The sequence below is a fragment of the Panthera pardus genome, unplaced genomic scaffold (genome assembly GCF_024362965.1).
Source record: "Panthera pardus isolate Hobbes unplaced genomic scaffold, ASM2436296v1 HiC_scaffold_13, whole genome shotgun sequence".
In the NCBI taxonomy this organism is placed as follows: domain Eukaryota; kingdom Metazoa; phylum Chordata; class Mammalia; order Carnivora; family Felidae; genus Panthera; species Panthera pardus.
Genome location: NW_026526688.1, coordinates 148,357,423 through 148,379,404, shown reverse-complemented (window position 1 = coordinate 148,379,404; position 21,982 = coordinate 148,357,423). Strand labels below are relative to the sequence as shown.

At 35.3% G+C, this 21,982-nt stretch overlaps 1 non-coding gene across 1 annotated transcript; it reads left to right on the top strand.

Annotated features, from left to right (window-relative positions):
- The first annotated feature begins 12,696 nt into the window (after positions 1-12,696).
- Positions 12,697-14,206, top strand: LOC109275381 (uncharacterized). The gene is made up of 2 exons (XR_008421483.1): positions 12,697-12,905; positions 14,118-14,206. It is a non-coding gene; the product is annotated as an uncharacterized LOC109275381 (transcript).
- Positions 14,207-21,982: the final 7,776 nt, after the last annotated feature.

Genomic DNA, 21,982 nt, shown 5'->3' with positions numbered 1-21,982 from the left:
CCCCACTCTGGCATCCCCAAACTCCTTCCTCTGATATCTCAAAGACTGTGATTTCCTTACTGAGGATGCCACCACCCCCACATCCTGCAGATGAAGAGTGTTTAAAAGGGAAAAATTCTATAAATGCAGATTTAATCTTTCTTGCAAGAGCCTAATTTCCTTAAGTTTCTGCCTGCTTTTGGTCATTCACCAATGCTTTCCAAACATTGTTTTTTATATTATGTCCAGAGTTTATATAATTGTTACTGGCAGGAGGTTTATTTCAATATAAACTTTTCTGTCACTAACAGAAGGTGGAAAGCTATATTCTGAAGATTTTCTCTCATAAATACCTTTGGAATATCTTTATCTTTACTGTCTCTACCCTCCTGAAGGCAATACTCATCTCTTATGAGGATTAATATATTACCACCTCCATATTTGTTCCCCCTCAAAGAAAGTGATCATCCAAAAATGGAACCTTGATCATGTTACCGCCGTGCTTAAAACCATGCAACACCTTCCCATTGGTCTCTACTTAAACACCAAATTCTTTTAATTGGCTTCAATGGTTCATATTACTTGGTCCACTAATACATCAGTTATAAACCCCTTGATCATTACATTCCAACCAAAGTAAACTCCTTTACATTTCATAAAATATGCCATGAACCCCTGATACCTGAAATTTCACACTGTTCCCTCTGCTTGGAACATTACTCCTTCTCTTCATTTGACTAATATTATATCACTTCTTAGGTCTTTAAATTTTCTGGTATATTTTCTCATGGATCCCTTATATTATACTAGGGTGTCTGTTTTGTATTTCTACAGTACCCATAAGTAGTCATTTCACTTATAAATTCAGTTGTTACTTGTATTTTGTCTAACAGGCTATAAGCTCTAGTAAGGCATGAACAGTGTCTTCGCTACTGAGTACTATAGAGTGACTTCCACAGTACCTGACTTCTAGTTACAGCACAATAAATGATTAATAAACTCATAAATTAATGACTATAACCAAGTTTTAACACAACCTGAATCTCCATTGATAATTTCATAACTTAAATGACAAGGGCTAACAGCTGAGCAGCATTGTTTACCAATTATCTCAAATAATAAGACACAAAAATGTCACCAATACACTTTGAATATCAATTTCCATTAAGAATTCTGTTTGACATATCTTAAAAACAGCTTTTAATATTTGCCTTCTAAGATGTCCAATTATTATAAAAATATTTTTGTGACTAATCCAAAACTTCCCTTGCCCAAATCAAAAAAAAAGCATTATCTTTTTGAATATATAGTAACTATTTTAATTTTATTATATTATTTTTAATGTTAATATTTAATTTAATATATTATTATATATAAAATTAGAAGACTATCTTTATTATAGATTGTAGCCTTATGTCCAAAAGGGGTTGCAATGTAACCTCTTCTGATATAAAACGTTTTTAAAATAACAGATTATACAACTATTTAAAATCTCTATAGCCCCCTTGTAATTCACTATGTGGATTTTTCCCTAATTCTTTTCATGTTACGTGTATTACGGTTAGGAAAAAATCTTGCATTCATTCCAGTTACACAGTTTACTAGATTTGTGATCTCAGGTACCTTTCTTTTTGTTTTCTTTTTCTTTTTCTGAAATCCAAAGCTATCCAAGCTGCATTTTCCTTATCTGTAAAAATAGACATAAATTACATAGCTTATCCCATAGGGCTATTGTGAATATATTTCATGTAAAGCATTCATCAGCTTCTAGCACATAAGCATTTTTTACCTTAAATAATGTAAACTAATAGAACATTTTGTAAGTATACTAGATCCTGTAGGACTTAGTATAACTCTAATCTCTATTAAATACAAAAAGCTTCTTATAATTTAATAATTCAGACATAAAAATCAAGGGGGGAAACTTGAAATTCTAGAGTACTATGGAGATCAGATACATACCTGAAGGAGACTAGCAGTTCAAGTTCAAAATTTGATTTCAATCCACTGCCATATAGAAAACATCAGCTTTATTTAAATTGTTAAAGCTAGGAGGCAAACAGGAAAAATGTTATTTTTCCTTTAATGCTGAATAAATGGGTGGTTATAAAAGGCAAAGAGAATTATCCAAGTTGAGTAAGTGGAGAGGCATGATTCAGATCCTGGATTCATGAGAATACAGGCCACTTTCTTAATCTCTGCATGAAGAACATGCATCAGAGGAAAACGTCTATTTAGGAGGAACCATAGGCAGTATCTACAGAGCTCTGTGTAACACACACAGGGTAGCAGCACCATAAGTCATGATCTGTATCAAAATATTTAGGTTCTATTCAAACATTTTAGAAAATATAGTACATAGAAGGAGGTCATTAATCTTTATATTTTGTATTTAACCAATATTAGTTTGATTTTGAGAAAATAAGTTACATATCTTCTAGAAAGAAAGGGAAGTTTCTGGAATGGGCTACAAACACTTTTTGAAATATATATGTATGCTAATTTCCATACTTTGAGCCATGTGCAAAATATCAAACTATCAATAGAATTTGGTATAAAACTCAAAATATTCTGATAAAACCATGCCTTGTGAGTATGGGGACAGTTAATAAATGGAGCTTCTCAGTTATTGGCCTTTTGGTTTTGAGCTATTGTATGACTGATAAAGAACACCAAGAAATATAAAAAGCAACTTCTGATGAGCCTAGTTTGTTCACTCAATAACTATTTTTTAAGCATATAATTAGTGCCATGGTAAGCCAAGCCCATTCTAGGGAATAGTATGGTGGTCATGGGGCTGTCTGCCCATGACTCTGGCACTTGCTGGTGCTGACTCCAGGCATGAGAAATCTATGACCACTTAACAAATGGAAGTTAGGTGTGCCAGGGAGATTGTGGAATTGACAACCACTCAGATTCTACAACCTGGACATATAGGATTTGAATTCTTTTGCAGGAATCCACAGTCATTAAGTGTGGGGAATAAATTTAGGTATTCTCTGAGCTTGCACCAATGGGTAAACAAGGCATAAAGAATTAGAAAGCCATAGGATTAACACACCCAAGTTTGGGTAAACAAGATTAGGTAAATAAGATTAGGTAAACAGGGCAAAAGCACCCAGTATAAGACAAAGGTATAGGAATAGGATACCTCAGGTTGAAAAACATCCAAGATTAGGTACACAAGATTAGGTATTCAGGGCGGAAGCCCCCTCCAATTTAATACAGTAGCAAAAAGCTGCTTTCACTGGAAGGAAGGACAAAAACAGGTAAACCGGGCCAAGTTGCCCAATCGGGTCTATTTAGCAAAAGAAAGGTGCCTTGTTGACCCTGAGGTAGCATGCTCTGTCTTTCTTGTTCCCTAGTCCAGCTCAGGTAAACAGAGGTGGAGCCTCATGTCTGCTGTAAACAACCTTCTACCCAGCACCAGAATTTTGTTTGGTATTGACCCAAACCCCTAACACCACATATCTTCAAAACCCCTTTTCCCCCATGCCCAGGAGTTAATGTTCATGGTTTCATTGTCTCTTTGTGCACTCTCATCATGTTGTAAGCCTTCTGATCCTAATAAAAACAGAGCAAGGACCCTTACTCGGGGCTCTTGTCTCCTCCTAGACATTAGCCTCTGTCACACTTCAATCCAGCATCCGCTCTCTTGCTAGGCAAGAGAGAACTCCAGACCCAGAGTCTACAACAACTAAGGTCACTTCTAGTTTAATGTATAACATTTACAGGGGCTTTGAAGATAATTCAGAGATTTATCTTTATCCATTCTCTCAAAGAGAAGAGGTCACAAACTTTTTTAAATAAAAAAATTCCTCCTGAGTACTGAACAGGTTAGATCATTTCTCATCGTTTTCAATGACCAAAATAGTAGAAATGCCTAAGGAATGTGTATGTATTGAATTTCTACAAACTTTGCCAGCCACAAGATGTGGAACAAGGTATTTCTCCTGTTTTATTGAGTTAATCCACTGATAAGCCTTCCCAGAGTATGGCTTAAAATGTGCATATCCCTACCACTAATTCTAATCCTTTAATGAAAATAAACCTTTGAGCTTTTTTTTTTATTGCATTAACTGCTAAAACTGTTCCTTTAGGTACTCATCCCCATTTACCATCCAGTCTGAGAATATTATAATTGAAAAGGCGTAGAGAGGTCATTGAACCATTCTAAAATCCCCTTCTATAGACACTTCTCTAAAGAAGACATCCGGATGGCCAACAGGCATATGAAAAGATGCTCAACGTCGCTCCTCATCAGGGAAATACAAATCAAAACCACACTCAGATATCACCTCACGCCAGTCAGAGTGGCCAAAATGAACAAATCAGGAGACTATAGATGCTGGAGAGGATGTGGAGAAACGGGAACCCTCTTGCACTGTTGGTGGGAATGCAAATTGGTGCAGCCGCTCTGGAAAGCAGTGTGGAGGTTCCTCACAAAATTAAAAATAGACCTACCCTATGACCCAGCAATAGCACTGCTAGGAATTTATCCAAGGGATACAGGAGTACTGATGCATAGGGGCACTTGTACCCCAATGTTTATAGCAGCACTCTCAACAATAGCCAAATTATGGAAAGAGCCTAAATGTCCATCAACTGATGAATGGATAAAGAAATTGTGGTTTATATACACAATGGAATACTACGTGGCAATGAGAAAGAATGAAATATGGTCTTTTGTAGCAATGTGGATGGAACTGGAGAGTGTGATGCTAAGTGAAATAAGCCATACAGAGAAAGACAGATACCATATGGTTTCACTCTTATGTGGATCCTGAGAAACGTAACAGAAGCCCATCGGGGAGGGGAAGGAAAAAAAAAAAAAAAGAGGTTAGAGTGGGAGAGAGCCAAAGCATAAGAGACTGTTAAAAACTGAGAACAAACTAGGGTTGATGGGGGGGTGGGAGGGAGGGGAGGGTGGGTGATGGGTATTGAGGAGGGCACCTTTTGGGATGAGCACTGGGTGTTGTATGGAAACCAATTTGACAATAAATTTCATATATTAAAATAAAATAAAATAAAATAAAATAAAATAAAATAAAATAAAATAAAATAAAATCCCCTTCTACTACACCACAGTTTATAGTCACTCAACATCTCCTTGAATACCTGCAGAGATAGGTCTTTAACTTTTAAAAAAGTTTTTCCTTATAGATTATTTTTAATATCTTTTTTGAAGTATAATTGACATAGTAGTTTCAGGTGTAAATCCAATGATTCAGTATTTGTATACACTGTAAAATAATTACAACAATAAGTCTACTAATCACCATATTGTTATGAAATAAACCATACAGTATTAGTGATTATAGTGCTGTATATTACATTTCCATTTCTTATTTATTTTATGACTAGAAGTTTGTACCTCTTGACCCCCTTCTCCCATTTCGCCCACCCTCCAATCCTCCTTCTCTCTGGCAACCACCAATCTGTTCTCTGTTTCTGTGAGTTTGGCTTTCTTTTGTTTTGTTTGTTCGCTTGATTTGCTTTTTAGATTCCACATATATGTGAAATCACATGGTGTTTGTCTTTCTCTGCCTGACTTGTGTTAGCATAACACCGTCAAGGTCCATCCATGCTGTTGTAAATGACAAGATTTTATACAAGGTTTCTTTTCTTTTTATAGCCAAGTAGAATTTCATTGTGTGAGTTTTTGCACGTGTATCTCACATCTTAATCTATTCATCCATCAATGGACATTTTGGATGTTTTCATATTAATATCTTATATATTAATTTTCTTCTTCCATCTGATTACCCAAAAAATAAACTTATGCTCTCTTTCCTATGATAGCCTGTCCAGCTTCTGAAGGTCACTCACAACCTTTTCATGGGCAGAACATCCTGGTTGCACTTGCTCTTTGAAGGACAACCACATGCTGAAGACTTTGCAGAGTGGATTTATATATATATATATATATATATATATATATATATATATATATATATTTTATATATATATAATATATAAACTTTTTATATAAATTATAAAATAAAATTTATATAAATTTATATATATTATATAAATATATAATTTTTGTTCTTTTAGGCAAAGGTGTTTTCTGTTTATTATATTCTAATCATTTGAATTAAGATTTAACACATGAAAGTAATAGAGGCCAGGATTACAGCTTGTTAGAGCTTGCTGGGTTGGTGTGGAGGATGAAGTTAGACCACCAACCAGAAAGAGTAATTATTCCCTCCTGATAATACTTGGTTTCAAAATTCCACCACTTATATTCAGATTTAACTACATATTAAGCCCCTATCTGGTTCCAATTACTATATAATATGTTTTCCTATATCTTTAGATTAGCTGGAGAACATAATTACCTAAGGATCCCTGAGGATATGTAGCAGGAAGAGGCCTGACTTACTCAAAGCTTCAGCTCTGATGCTCATGAAACCATCGTTTATGAAGTCAGATACCATGATGAGTGCTTTTCTACATTTCATTTCACTTATTTGCCAGTTCCAGGATAATTATTTTTATATTCACACTAAAGATAAAAAAATTCAGACTCAAAAGTGTGGCTTTCCCATCCACAGCTAAGAAGGAATAAGATCTAAAAATCTAAACACATATCTGTCAAATCTAGAGCTCTCACTACCTTATTTAGTGTGGGAGTTTCCATGGCTGACATCTTCCTTATCCCTGCTGCCTCCTGATAGCTAGAATTTCAATAACAGGACATCCGCAGCCTTATACAGCTGGCTAGTAATCAGGATTACCTGTTTGCCAACACAAATAAAAACCAAAGATTGAGTAAGCAAAACCACTCATAAGAAAAGTGCTCATCAGCAAGACAAATACTTCATGATCTTGCTTATATGTAAAGAAACCAAATTCCCAGAAACATAGAGTATATTGGTGGTTGCCAGGGGCTGGGGAGTGGAGGGTTTATAAGATGAGTAACTTCCGGGGACCTAACATACAGCACTGTGACTATAGTTACTAATACTGTATTAGTATGGTATACTTGAAATTTGCTAAGAGTAGACCTTCAATGTTCTCACTACACACACATATACATACACATGTTCCCAAAGGTAACTATGTGAGGTAATGGATTTGTTAACTAACCTTATCATAGTAATCATTTCTCAATATATACATATATCAAATCATCATATTGTATACCTTAAGCTTACTCAATGTTATAGGTCAAATATATTTCAACAAAGATGGAAAAAGTATTGTGCATTTTAAAAAGCTTAATAAGTAAAGCTACTATTTTTTAATCTTGTTTCAATTCTGTGTGTGTGTGTCTATGTACTAAGTTATGACATATAATACATTCTTTTAACCATGGGTGAATTTAAAAACATTTGAAAGCCAACTTAGTAGAATCACTATAGCATTATTGAGGAAGGTGGATTAGAGACAGAGTATTAGAGTAGAGAATCTGATTAAGAGGCTATTATAATAGTCCAGAAGAGAATGAGAAACTAAACTAAGGAAATGGCAATGAGAATGCAAGAAAATGATTATCGGAGTGTATAAAGGAAAATTTAATTACCAGAATGAAGGGACAAGGAAAGTACAGGTGAGTTTCAGATTTCTGGCTTGGATGAATGAGTGATGTATGACCATTAGCTGAGGGATTAAATAAAAGTGAGAAGCAGATTTTCAAGGAAAAAATAGTACGTTTAGTTTTGAATCATATCCATCATATATCTAAATGAAATATGCAGTTAGATATTCCATTCTACAGGACAAGACTCTGGACTAAAGGTATAGGTTAGGGACTCAGAAGTCGATTATATGATTCATAACAAGAGTGGACTAAGATAAGAGGTCAACTACAATAAGTTGAGGGAAAAGATTCAGTGAATAAGACTTAAAGTTACTGTTAGAAAAGTTGAAAAAGAACAGAAGAGAGTGGCTTTAAGAAGCTAAAGGAGAGAAAAAAAGGGTTTCCAGATGGAGTAGTCACCACTATTTAAATGCCAAACAATATAATATAACATGAGGACAGAAGAACATCTATGGTTTTCACAATAAGTGGTAACTGGCAGGGCACCTAGGTGGTTCAGTCAGTTAAGCCTCTGACTTCGGCTCAGGTCATGATCTTGTGGTTCGTGAGTGCAAGCCCCACATCTGGCTCTGTGCTGACAGCTCAGAGCCTGGAGGCTGCTTCAGATTCTGTGTGTGTATCTCTCTCTGCCCCTCCCCTGCTTGCACTCTGTCTCTCTGTCTTTCTCTCAAAAGTAAATAAACATTAATTAATTAATTAATTTAAAAAGTGGTAACTGGAAACTTTTATTAGAACAATTTCACGTAAGCACAGAAATGGAAACACAGATTGTAAGACAAGGAAATGAACAGTATGTTATACACACATGTACAAACACACACACATACATATGCACACACATATACATACAGATACACCCGTTAGTCCTTGGATAATCTACTCTGACCTCAGATTGGCCCAAATTAAACTGATGTACAGCAACATGCTAGGTTTAATAAATTAGATTTCTGATTGAGGCAGTTTGCTTTAAATAAGTGAGATAAGCTAGAACATTCAGTTATAAGAAAGTTTAATGTTTCTCTGGGTTTTCAGTGATTTTTCTGTACTTCTGCCACATGACAGTATAAAGCATTAGTTAAGAGGGTGGGCTTGGACCCAAATTACTGATGTTCAGTACCATCTCCGCCACAGTATAATATATAGTAATTAGCATTCTCTACTTCTCTTTTTCTGTAATGGGGATCATGTGAACAATAATGCTGGGCTCTGAAGGTTGGTTGTTTTGAGGATTACGTGACAATACATATAAAGCAGTTAGGTTTGCACTTGAGCACTTAAATGTTACTTTTTTTCTGAGTTCTAATTCACATAAAGGAAACAAGGGAAAGGACAGATTTTGATGCATTACTAAAATTTGGATCATATAAACTCTGCTGACATAGAAATTGAACTGAAAGGATACAACATTCTTGAGGACTCTCAAATAAATGGTAAAAAAGCCCAAGTTTTATAACTCTTGACTACAGACATGCAATCTGCATACATATTTAAGGTAATTCTTGAAGTTTTTGAGGGCTCTCGTGTTCAGTCCCACATTTGACTGTTATATCCTTTCTATTGTGTTAAGTGCACCTTTAATTGAAAAAGAGAATATAGTATTTCATAAGGTAACCATGATGCTTTGATCCTCCCAGATATGGTCCATTGATATGTGAAGCTCTAACTCTGATCACTAAAATCAGAGCTGAAAGAATCATGCAAAAGATTTTAATCTCTTTAACATTTTTAATAGTCTTTATTTTTTTAAATTACAACACTACCAAACATGCTATCCAGTAGATTATAATCAATACTGATAAGATGCTTAGAAAATATTTTTAATTATGGAAATTAAGTTTTAAAAAAATAAGAGCATGGGGCAACCTTATATGATATTATAAGCTTTATATATACAAGACAGAAAATTTGATCACAAATAGATGTATTTGGTAGTCACTCAGTTTCAATGAAACCACAAACATTGGCTATTCCCCAATTTCAACACATTGTGATAGTTGATGATTCAATTCAGTAATAACTGATCCCAGGGAGAGGCTTTCAAGCCACAAACTTTTCCATACCATTCACTTCTGAGTCTATAAAATAGCTGTAATAATCCAGGGCCAGTCACTTCTAATTTCTTACAACAGCATCCACGAGAAGGAACTGGCTGAGAAGTCTGAGGTAAGAGAGGTTTTAAATATGATAAACTAAGGTAGATAGATGATAGATAGATAGATAGATAGATAGATAGATAGATAGATAATAGATAGATAGATAGATAGATAGATAGATAGATAGATAGATGTTAGGTAGGTAGGTAGATAGACAGATGATAGATGGTAGATAGATAGATGATAGATAGATAGATAGATAGATAGATAGATAGATAGATAGATAGATACAAATAGATGATAGATAAACAGTAGACAGACATATCCTGTAAAATGCCAAAATTAAAATTATTGAGACTGTCATACAATGGTTGCTTGAATTTGTAAACTTAGTAATTAGCGATTTTGGGTATCGTGCTTTATCATTATACCCAACAGCACCCAGTACAATGCTTTGCAGCTTAGAAGTTATGCTCTGTGTGTGTTTATTTATGTCTGTGAGAAGTGTGTGTGTGTGTGTGTGTGTGTGTGTGTGTGTGTGTGTGTAAAATTGCCTATTCTGCAAGTCCTCCCATAGAATTCTAAACTTCACTGCAATTTTAAATGCCTGTCTTATTACAACAACATCATCTGGTATTTTTCCAAACCCCAATTTGAATTTTGAACAATATGATCAAAAATAAAGACAGAGTTCAAAATGTGAGTACATTTTTTCTTTTACATTTTATTTTTCCATCTCATAGAAATTTAGGAAGCATCAAGAGGTGATAAAATACCCCTAGAATCTCCATTAATTGCCCAAAGCCATCCCCAAATAATAATAATGATATGGACAATTGACATTTTCCTGAATGTAAAACTTTAAAAAATCTTCAGAAACTTTGTAATGTGTTGGCCTATAATTGCATAAATAAATTAATTAAATACTTAATTTAGCTCAGTTTTATAAAAATTATTAGCAATTATAACATTCATTATAACAACATATATGATAAGATAGAGTCTACAACTGAAATTAAAATATAAAATGAAATGCTTTGGAAATGTTCTTTCCCATATGTCAAAAATATGTCCTTCTAAATAGTGTGGAATTTTCAGGGTTTCCTGAGAACCAATTCAAATCATTCTTTCACCGAAACTAATTTATAGACATTATTACCATGTTTTGAACATCCTGAGATCAACTGCTTACCCCCACACTACCATTCTCTCTATATAAACTAAGGCTGTATTTTACTCCAGAAACTACCTTTATTACCATATATGGAGAGGTATTATTCTGAAATGATATGTGAAAGTTGATTTGTAAAAGAATTGAGGTAACATAGTTGTAAAGTCGCAAAGTACCTTTGATTTTACCTAAAAAAACAATGTGCTCCATTAACAAATAGATTGATGCCCTAAGATTAAGTGACTTGCCTAAAGTCAGAGTTGTTAGTAACATAATCAGTACTACAACTGGATTTTCTAAATTTATGCTAACATTTGATCTTTCTCCTGATTTCTAGGATATTTCTGAATAAGATGAAAGTTCTCCTTCTGATCACAGCCATTTTGGCAGTAACTGCTGGTTTCCCGGTAAGTATCTGTTTCTATATTCCAGAGTATTTATGGTCAATATTTCAGAGTATTTATGAATTTGAATTTTTTTGTTCTAATTCGAGAATCCTGGGAATTTTCCCCACACACACTGTATTCCTACTTTATAAACATGCCTGATATCTGCCCCTTTAACATGATGTAAATCATATATTGTTCAGTGCTTAGTTCGTTCAATCCACATAGCATTGATACAGTGGTGAATTTTAATCATTTAGAATACATATTAACACTTTCCAGGAAAAGGGTTACTCTAATGTTTTCTGGATGCTCAAATCCTAGATTTTTAAAAACTGGATAGTATAAAATAATATTAAGTAGTAGAGAAATTATTTCCTTCACACATATGTATATATTTCTCAGTTTGTGTGTTTCATGAACATGAGTTGAACTAATTTCACTATTGGAGTTTTAGGTCACTCAAGACCCGGAAAGAGAACAACCAAGTGTAAGTTACATATCCTCTTTTTAACATGTAAGATGTCCATGCGACATATCCATAACTGTGGTTAAAGTTCCTTTATCTAACCTTCTCAAACTCTAGATAAAACCTTAAAGAGTTTATATAAAGCAGTCAACAGAACAGACTTCAAAAATTTGATCTTGCTTGTATGAAGGGAATTATATCAGCACCTCATGTTAACAGTGGGAACCAAAATGAAACTTGAATCACTCTGAAATATACTCGGTTATGACATTTTTGTTAGAATTATCTAGACTAATAGAGGCTGTTAATTATTCATGTCTCCACTCTGCTTAACTCTACAAAGTTCATTCCACAAAAGGTAAAATAATAATAATAATAATAATAATAATAATAACAATTAAAACTTGAGAATTAGGAGATGTGGACCAGTTTGATAATCTTGCCAGTGACAAATTCACTGAAGGATTATTTTGTCTAAATAGTTAATCAAATTTTTTTAAGAAAAGAAAAATAAAAGTTGAAGAGGAAGGTTCTTATTTAAGGATCTGCTTATACTCATAAAAATCTTATTATCTGAAAGGAAGTTTGGTTTTGAGGCCAAAGATACAAACAGTGTTAAAGATACAGAAATTGATAGGGATATAAATAGAAGATAAGAGACAGAAAAAAGAAAAATAAAGAAAGATAAAGAGGATACAGGGCCAACACAAAGTTTGGGTAAAGATCTAGTATAAAGACAAAGGGAGAAATCTGATGTTCCCTCATTAATCCCCCTCCCTCTTGGCCTTCTAGTTAAAAGTGATTATCAGAAAAATTTGGCCATGAGCAGAAAGGTATGAAGATATAGTTATCTTTAAGTAATTTCCTTAAATTTTCTAAAATAATGTAAATTAAATCCCTGTTCATAGTACACAGAGAAAAGGTAAATGATCCTAGAACTTCTAAACTCCCTACTTAAAAATGAAGGCCCACATGTTAAAAGGCTATTTTATCTCTCTCCAGCATGAAAAGTAAAACAAGTCTTTTTAATTTCTTTCTTTCAACAGGTCACTCAGAGCAATGGATCACCTTCACAGTTTTATGGATCCCCTTTCCCATATCCATTGGGCCCATATTATGTACCATTCCTGTATCGAGGATATCCATGGTATCCATATAATTTTCCTATTCCAATACCTCTGTCTGACCCTACAACTACACCTTCTAGTGGCCAGTAAATAAGAAAAAAAAAGTCCCACTGCAATTTAAAATGAAATAGGTGGTAAGTACACATAATACAAAGCATGTGTTTTTTAAGTTATTTGTGAATTATAATGTACCATTCCATGAAAAATATATTGCAATGTTCCCATTTATCCCCATTAAGTTACAATTTGTTTTCATCTTTTTCTCTGGTATACATCGTTAGTCTCCACTCAGCAGTTAAGTTCCTGTGTCTTTCCATGATCACAGTAGCACAGCAGTTTAAATACCTCCTTTGCTATGATATAATAGAAACAAACCCTTTCCTTTCTTACTAACATACTTCTAACTTTTTAAATATTTTCTACTATCAACATTTGTGCATATTTGGACTAAATCAGGAGTCTAAAGGAGGCAAAACTTCAACTAAAGTGCATATCACAACAGATGAACTTGTGGATGTAAGGTCTAAGGCAGACCTCAGACTATTCCTTAGAAAATCATGTATTTTTCTAATTAATATTAAAATTTCAAACTAGCTTCTGATGGTCATATCATAATAAAATCCTTAAGGCTGAATATCCCATGTACAAAAGGGGCCCCTATCATCTCATCATACCAAAACCAAAGTTACTGGCTTAACTGAAGGAATGCAGACTAAAGATTACACTAGGACCAAGAGGACTGTTTTAGGAAACAAAAACTTTCAGCTATTACCTACCATTAAAGGCCTCTGCCTTCTTTCCTGCATCTACTCAAGTTTTCTTGAACATAAAGTTTCCCAGTCGTTGGACTAGATTTACTTTTTTTTTTTTTAGCTGGAAACCAACATTTTATTGAGCTCTCCTACCCCTCCCAAATCTATTCCAGCAGATTCTTTGCTGCGGGCATCACAGACACGGGGGTGCGGCCAGCACTCCTCCCGTTGCCTGCCCTGTGACCGACCTGTAGATTTACTTTTAAAACAACCTTTGTGGGGTGCCTGGGTGGCTCAGTCGGTTAAGTGCCCGACTTCAGCTCAGGTCACGATCTCGTGGTCTGTGGGTTCCAGCCCCGCGTCGGGCTCTGGGCTAATGGCTCAGAGCCTGGAGCCTGTTTCCGATTCTGTGTCTCCCTCTCTCTCTGCCCCTCCGCCGCTCATGCTCTCTCTCTGTCTCAAAAATAAATAAACGTTAAAAATTTTTTTTTAAATAAATAAAGCAATCTTTGTAATTAAAAAGTAAAAAAATTATAAGTTCACAAGCAAATTACCCATCTCTATTAATAACTGAGCACTTATCATTTATTTCAGGTCTCTACAAAGTTGAATGTCAGCCACTTCCCTGAAGAGTCAATATTCCTGCTAATAAAATAAAAATAAATATAACTGAAGTAGCATCAGTATTCTCTCACAGATATCTTTTGTGTCCCTCTTTAGTAAATAGAAGATCTTGGTTTCCTATTTTCTAAATGTGCTTTGCTGGTAGGAATGCAAAATAATTTTTAACAGATTTTAATATAGATTTCTTGATGACTAACCATTCTATAAAAAGTATGGGGAGTGGGGCGCCTGGGTGGCTCAGTGGGTTGAGCGTCCGACTTCAGCTCTGGTCACGATCTCGCAGTCCGCGAGTTCGAGCCTCGCGTCGGGCTCTGGGCTGATGGCTCAGAGCCTGGAGCCTGCTTCCGATTCTGTGTCTCCCTCTCTCTCTGCCCCTCCCCCATTCATGCTCTGTCTCTCTCTGTCTCAAAAATAAATAAATGTTAAAAAAAAAAATTTTTTTTTAAGTATGGGGAGTGAGGTGACCAACATCAACCAGTCCTGGAAGTACCTTGAATAAAAGTCTATCCACCATCTTCTGCTGTATAGTTGCACCAATTGTATTAACAAGAGCCAGCAGTTGATTTAATTTACTTCAAAAAATATTTGAGTAATTGTGCCTCAATTACTCAATTGAGTCTGTAATTTATATACTGTAGGATATAAACTTGATATGTTGGTAAGGGATATCAAAACAATCAAGTACTTAATCTAACTTCAAAAAACTGATGAGTAAGATCCTAAAGCTAGATTGATACCATGCTTGCAGGTTACAAAGTGTTTTTCTGAATCATTAGATCAGCAAATTATCACCTAATCTCTGCTCAGTAATCACAATTCATATGTGGGGAAACTAAAGACCATGAAAGTCCTATGGAACTACACATAGACCTAGCCCATGGCAGAAAAGAAATACAAACCAAGCCTATTCAACTCCTATGTTTTTGCCAGCAGCATATATACTAAAATAAATCCTGAGTCTAGGACTCTACAATGGCAGTACCAAAGTCTGTCTGTTTTCAGTTTATTTCAGGAGGAAAAATCAAACCCCTGCTAATAAATGCAACTACCACCCATTTCCTTCTCTGCTAATCTAGATGTCACACTGCCACCAGAGTTATCTTTCAAAACATACACTGACTTATATCTCCGACCTCTAAAATGCCTTGGAAGGCTTCATAGTAGCTGCAGTAGAAATCCATTTCCCCCTACATGGCATTCAAGACTTTCTACAAAGTAACCTTGAGCTTCCTTTTTTTTTTTTTTTTTTTTTTTTTTTGAGCTTCCTTTTGAATTACCATGCCATGAGCCCATCTCTCTCCCAGCCCCAGGTGTTCTGCCACACTATTGCCATTCCCCACAACTGGCTTTCACTCTCACACCCTGTGCCTCTGCTTAGGTGCTCTAGCTTCATGCAACGTCCATTCCTCGGGTTCACTGTTTAAATCCACTTTATCTCTCAAGATCTAAATCCAGTATCATGACCGTCATGAAAAGCTTTCTCCTATCTCTCCAAACAGAATAACTCACCACTCTGACCTTTCTCCACTACATTTTACTTCCACTTTAAAAAAAAAAAAATCTTATTATACTTTAATTTCTAAAAAATCATTCATTTACATTTCTGTATCTTTCTTGAGAAGACTGTAAGTTCCTGCAGTAACACAATAATATAAGTATTCCTCAGCACTTAGCAGAGTACTCAGTGAATATTTGAGAAATAAAAAGTATTAAGAAAACTTCCAAATTCTTAATGTTAAACAAAACAGCTTTTTCATATCTCTGACCTATATCAATACATAAATTAGCAGAGTATTCCTATTTTTGAAAAAAAAACTTCTTAAAATCAATATATCAATGGTAACAGTTTTCTCTTAATCAACTATAGCATTAGCCCAAAAAAATGGGTAAATTTGTGTCTATCCATACTTTGCCATAGAAACTGCCATAAAATGTGAAGTCATAAATAAAATTTTTTATCACAAGACAATACAAGTTGGATACAATAGAATAGATAGAAAGATAGATAGATAGATAGATAGATAGATAGATAGATAGATGATATATCTCAAAGGATTTAACATTTGTGTCAGTTATGGAAAAACCAAGTTCAGAGGCTTTTAGTTAACCAAGTATATATTCCCTTTCATAGAAATGAAATGCACATAGCAAAGAGTTTGCAAACTTTATTATAGAACAACATGTCCTGATCATCAGCTTCCATAAATCTCATGATGAACATTCTAGAAACAAATCCCTGAAAGAGGAAAAGGTAGCAAGTGGTGATGAAAATAAACTCTCCTGCAGTAAATGACAAAACAGCATCCAACAAGATTCTACTTGCACAATGAGCCTTTCATTGTGTCACAATGGCAACCTTTGTCCCCATAGGTCAATTATCAGGAAATAAGAAAAATTCTCTTTGGACAAAGATTACATTTCTCCACTCCAAGTTAAAAGTGTTCATGGCTAACCCCTCAACATCAATGAGGGAAATTCTGCCATGACCCACTAGCTGGCTACAAATCAAGGTCAGCCTAATGAGCCTCTCAGCATGACTTGAACAGGGAAACTGCTGTCTCCCTTGGTCATTTTCAAGGATCAGAGCTTCCTCAAACATTAAATATTCATCCTTTGGTATTAAAGTCAGTGATCCCATTTAAAACTATGGGAGGGAGAGCAAGAAGACTAGACTGTCCTCAATATAACTTGGTAAATTAATTTTATAGCAATTGTTTCACAATCTTACAGCTGACAGATTGGAGGTGATTGCATGACTGAGGAAAGACAGTCAAAGGAAACCAAGATAGAGGAAAATGAAGAAGGTAGGAAATCAAAGCCCTGAAGACGGGCCAAAGGCAAAGCTTGGCTGCTCTGAAGTTTGGGAAGGCCAACTTTCTAGTTTACTGTCTTTCCTCTGTTTTCTTTGTTTAGGCTTTGATATATGTCCTTAACTCTCAGATTGGAAGTTTTATTTTATTCACTTCAAATTATATCACTGTAACTCCCTGGGGGGAGAAAAACGAAGAAACTATCATTTACTTTTAACTACTGTATTTGTGAAGCAAATGCATTCTATTAAAATTCATCAGCTAGTCCCCCAGGGGATTTGGGCAACATCATTCCTGGTCCTGACACTTTTGATTGTGGTGACTAGGGAGATAATTTCTCAAAGAGAGTGTCAATCAAACCTCCATTTTATTTTGTAATCTAATGTTGGTTTATGGGAATAGGATTCACAAGAACATTGTCTCCCAAAGTGTGTATCTTGAAGCATGAATCTTACCAGATGGACTCAAATTAAATATTCACCCTCAAACTCAAAATATCTCTTGAAAATTTATAGCAAACATACATAACATTCTTGAAAATGCCAGTTTAATACATCTTTTGCTTAACTATGCTTCCCAGACTAAACTGACCTTATTATAGCATGTTTACCATCTCATCTAAAATAGATGATCAAATTAGTGTGCCCCTGAACACACTATTATTTTAAAACGTAATCAGCTGTAGAGACACTACTTACCACATTCACATGGAGTTTATATACCAACTATTGAAAAAGGCTTTTATGGAAAAGTAAACAAAAAGCTGAATTTATCTCCATTATTTTCCTTGAGAAGAAGACTCACATTTTCCCAGATAATCTTTCATATTTCATTCATTCACTAAAAACTCAATGTTCATTTTGTGTCAAAAATTGTGCTAAATGTTAGAGATTTGGACAAAAGGATTTTTTTTCTTCTTTAAGTAGCTTATAGTCTAGTGAGAATAGAATAACATGTATACAATTTCAATAAATGTAATAAGTGTTCCAATAAAGTATTCACAGAGGCTTTTTGGGAGGAGAAGGATTTGTTTGTTTTTAAAGCAGAAGGGTAGGGGTGCCTGGGTGGCTCAGTCGGTTAAGTGTCCAACTCTTGGTTTCAGCTCAGGTCATGATCTCATGGCTCATGTGTTCAAGCCCCACATTGGGCTCTACACTGACAGAACGGAGCCTTCTTGAGAATCTCACTCTCCCTCTCTCTCTGGCCCTTCCCTGCTCATGCACACTCTCTCTATCTCAAACTAAATAAATAAACCTTTAAAATATAAGGGAAACTAGACTGACTTACACAAATTAGGAAAGGTCCCACAGGTGACTTGGAGCTGAACCTTAATGGATAAAAAACAGTAATTGACAAGTAAGTACAAATTAAATGTTTAAACAGATGTCTACTGAATGGATAAACTCTGTACCCAAATGAGTATTTTTAATGAGATTTAGCTTCATTGGGCAAAGTAAAAAAGAACAAAAGATGGGACTAAAATAATTTATAACCTGTTTCTAATGGATAAAAAGTGAATATATAAAGTTCTCTTAACCTTAGGGATAACCTCTGATCTTAGAAACAAAAGAGAAGGTGGTAAATATCTTACTATATTCTTGTTCAGTACATAACATTTCTGTTAATATTTCATATAGATATAGAGAACAAATATCACCTGATGAGTCATCTCCTTATGTAAATGACTAAGACATCCAGGAGGCAGTATTTCTCCAGAATTCTATGTGAATTCAATAATACCTTGCAGAGTTATTCCTGTGGATAAACTTATGGCTGAAGTTTGGTCAAACCAAGGCAGATGAAAGAAATTAGCTGCAATAAAATAAGGTGAAAGTAAGGCACCATCAGCTGAAGGACTCCTCCCTCCAACAGTTTAAGATGCATATTACTTCTCTCATCTATCCAAGACTTCAGTAGGGGAAGGAAATACAACCAGGATATCTAGCAGCAATCACTCCAAGTGAGAGCCCAGTGAGAGCCCAGCTCCACCGACAATCAAAGGGAAGTCGGTTTTAATGCTCTTACAGGAAAATCCGAGAAAACCTATTTCTTATCCACTAGCTCTTCAGTGAAGGAAATCCGAATCCCAGGGATAACAGAGAATATGCCTGTCCACTTCTGGAGTTCTTCATGAACAGGTTCTGATTTCATCCAGAAGAAAGTAGTGAATCCCAAACTTTCAAGTGTATAAAAAACTATTTAGGTGCTTATTTCTTTTTTTTTAACTTTCTAAGTTTACTTTTATTTATTTTTTGAGAGAGAAAGAGCAAGTGGGGGAGGGGCAGAGAGAGAGGGAGACAGAATCCCAAGTACAGACAGAGCCTGATGGAGGGCTCAAACTCATGAACCATCAGATTTTGACCCAAGCGGAAGTCAAGAGTTGGATGCTAAACCAACCAAGCCACCCAGCCACCCCTAGGTGCATATTTCCTGTGCAGATTTCCAGGGACACTACTCCCCTGAAACTTATGGCTCAGAAGTGTGCAGTGACATAATAATTTGCAACTTAAACAAGTATCCAGATAATTTGTGCAACAAACATTTGAATGTCTAAAATGTGTTTGACATAATTCTATGCAGTGGGGAACTTAGATTCTAGTGAAAGAAGACAGAGAATAGTAAATGGACATATATAAATTTTGAAAATCATTTCATAGTGTAATATGTTATGGAAAAAATAAGGTAAAATAATAGAATGATGATGGAAAGGAAAGGGCTATTTAGAAAATGTGGCAAGAAACATCTCTGATATAAAGAAGACACTATTTGAGGAGAATTGGGGTAAGAATATTTCAGAGACTATGAACACAAGTAAAAAGTGATTTGGGAAAGAGTATGGCACCTTCTAGAAACAGAAAGTTTATTGAGGCTGGCACAGAGTGAGAGAAAAAGTGGTGGAATATAAGATATGAGGGATAGAGAAATAATAAATTATAGAAATTAATAGGCTCTGAGAAAATGCTTGGAATTTATTTTAAGTGCTAGAAGAGGTCATTGCAAGATTTTAAGCAGGAGAATAATCATATCAGGTATATGTCCAAAAAATAACATTTTTATAACTGTGTGAGGAATGTTTACAAGGTGACAAGAGTAAAAGTAGGGAGACCAGAAAGTACTGAGATGATCAAGTGTGTGATGTCAGTAGCTGGGATTGACTGGAGCAATGTTTTTTTGTGTGTGTGTTTTTTTTTAATGTTTTTATTTATTTTTGAGACAGAAAGAGACAGAGCATGAATGGGGGAGGGGCAGAGAGAGAGGGAGACACAGAATCGGAAGCAGGCTCCAGGCTCTGAGCCATCAGCCCAGAGCCTGACGCGGGGCTCGAACTCACAGACTGCGAGATCGTGACCTGAGCTGAAGTCGGACGCCTAACCGACTGAGCCACCCAGGCGCCCCTGGAGCAATAAATGTTAAGACTAGAAAGTGCTGGCAGATTCCGGGTATATCGTCAAAGATAGGGCTTATAATTCTAATGGACTGTTGAGGATGGGAAAAAAAAAATGACTCACGGATTTTTGTCTTTATCCACAGAGAGCATCATAGTTTCATTTATTAAAGAGGGGAAACACTAGGAGAGTTGAGAAAAGAGATGTGTCTAAAAATCAAATATTCTGCTTTATTCATAAATGTGGGTTGTCCCCTTCACATACAAACGGGAATACTAACACAACTGCTAGATACATGAATATGTAGTTCAATGAAGTTAAGAGTATGTGTACCATATTTAAAGGGAATGGAGTAGGTCAACTATAGTGATACAAAAGATAGAGAGGGAAAAAAGGTAAAAGGGTGGTAAGCCCAGGAAGAATCCATGAACGTTTCCCCAAATTGAGAATTTGAGAAAAATAAGAGGAACCAAAAGAGAATGAAGAGCAGCCAATGGTTTGAGAGGAAAAACCAAAAGAATAAATCATTACAAGTCAGAAAGATGAATCAGCATGCCAAAGGCTGCTGAGATTGATGAAGAGAAAGATCTAAACAGTAGCACTGGATTTGACCACATGGATGTCATAGTTGACCTGGATATTTTGAATGGTATGAGAGGAATAAAAGATCTATTGGAGTAAATAAAGAACAGAGTTACTGAAAGTGCTAGGATCATATTGGATCCTTTACAAAATTGATACATATTGGATCCTTTACAAAAATTGAAAGTTTTCTTGATTACTCCTTGTATTTCTTAATGTGTTATTATAGTGGACCCAGAAACTTTGGGATTCTAAAAGTTGCTAAAGCATAAATTTATATGTGCACTAATACTAAAGTCATAACAACTAGATGGGCTCTAGATGACATCAAATGTATTCTCAGGCCTCAAAAGAGTCTCCTTATCTACATCCAACAGAAAGCGTTATCTCTTCGTATGTTCTCTGCAAGCAGAGACCGTGACTGCCTACTATACTCTCCAAACATATTGGTTTTGGGTTTTTTTTGTTTTTTCTTAATTTTATAAGTTTATTTATTTATTTTGAGAGAATGCAAGTGGCAGAGGGGCAGAGAGAGTAGGCAGGGAGAGAGACAGAGAGAGAGAATCCCAAGCAGGCTCCACATGGTCAGTGCAGAGCCTGACATGGGGCTTGAACCCACGAACCATGAGCTCATGACCTGAGCCGAAGTCAGATGCTCAACTGACTGAGCCACCCAGGTGTCCTATAGTGCCTTGTTTTGAATAAGAACTATATATTGTGCACAATTTATTTAAATAAATTTTCTACAGGAGAGAAAAATCGTGATATTCTGTTTTGTTAATGTTTAAAAAATTTAGGAGCATTTAATGCTACTTTCCCAGAATTTTCATGCATTGCAAAGTTTTCCAAAGCATACAAGCTTCTGCATTAAAATGTTAATTTTATGATATCTTAAGAATTAATCTGTAGAAAATTATGTTAGTTATTTACATTGCCACTACTGTCACAAACGTTGTACTTGAAGCACATGATACAGTATTGAGATCAGCCTGGTAGTAATGAAGTAGCTGAGAAATAAAATGAGACAGTAAAAAAACCCACATACATGTGAGTACCA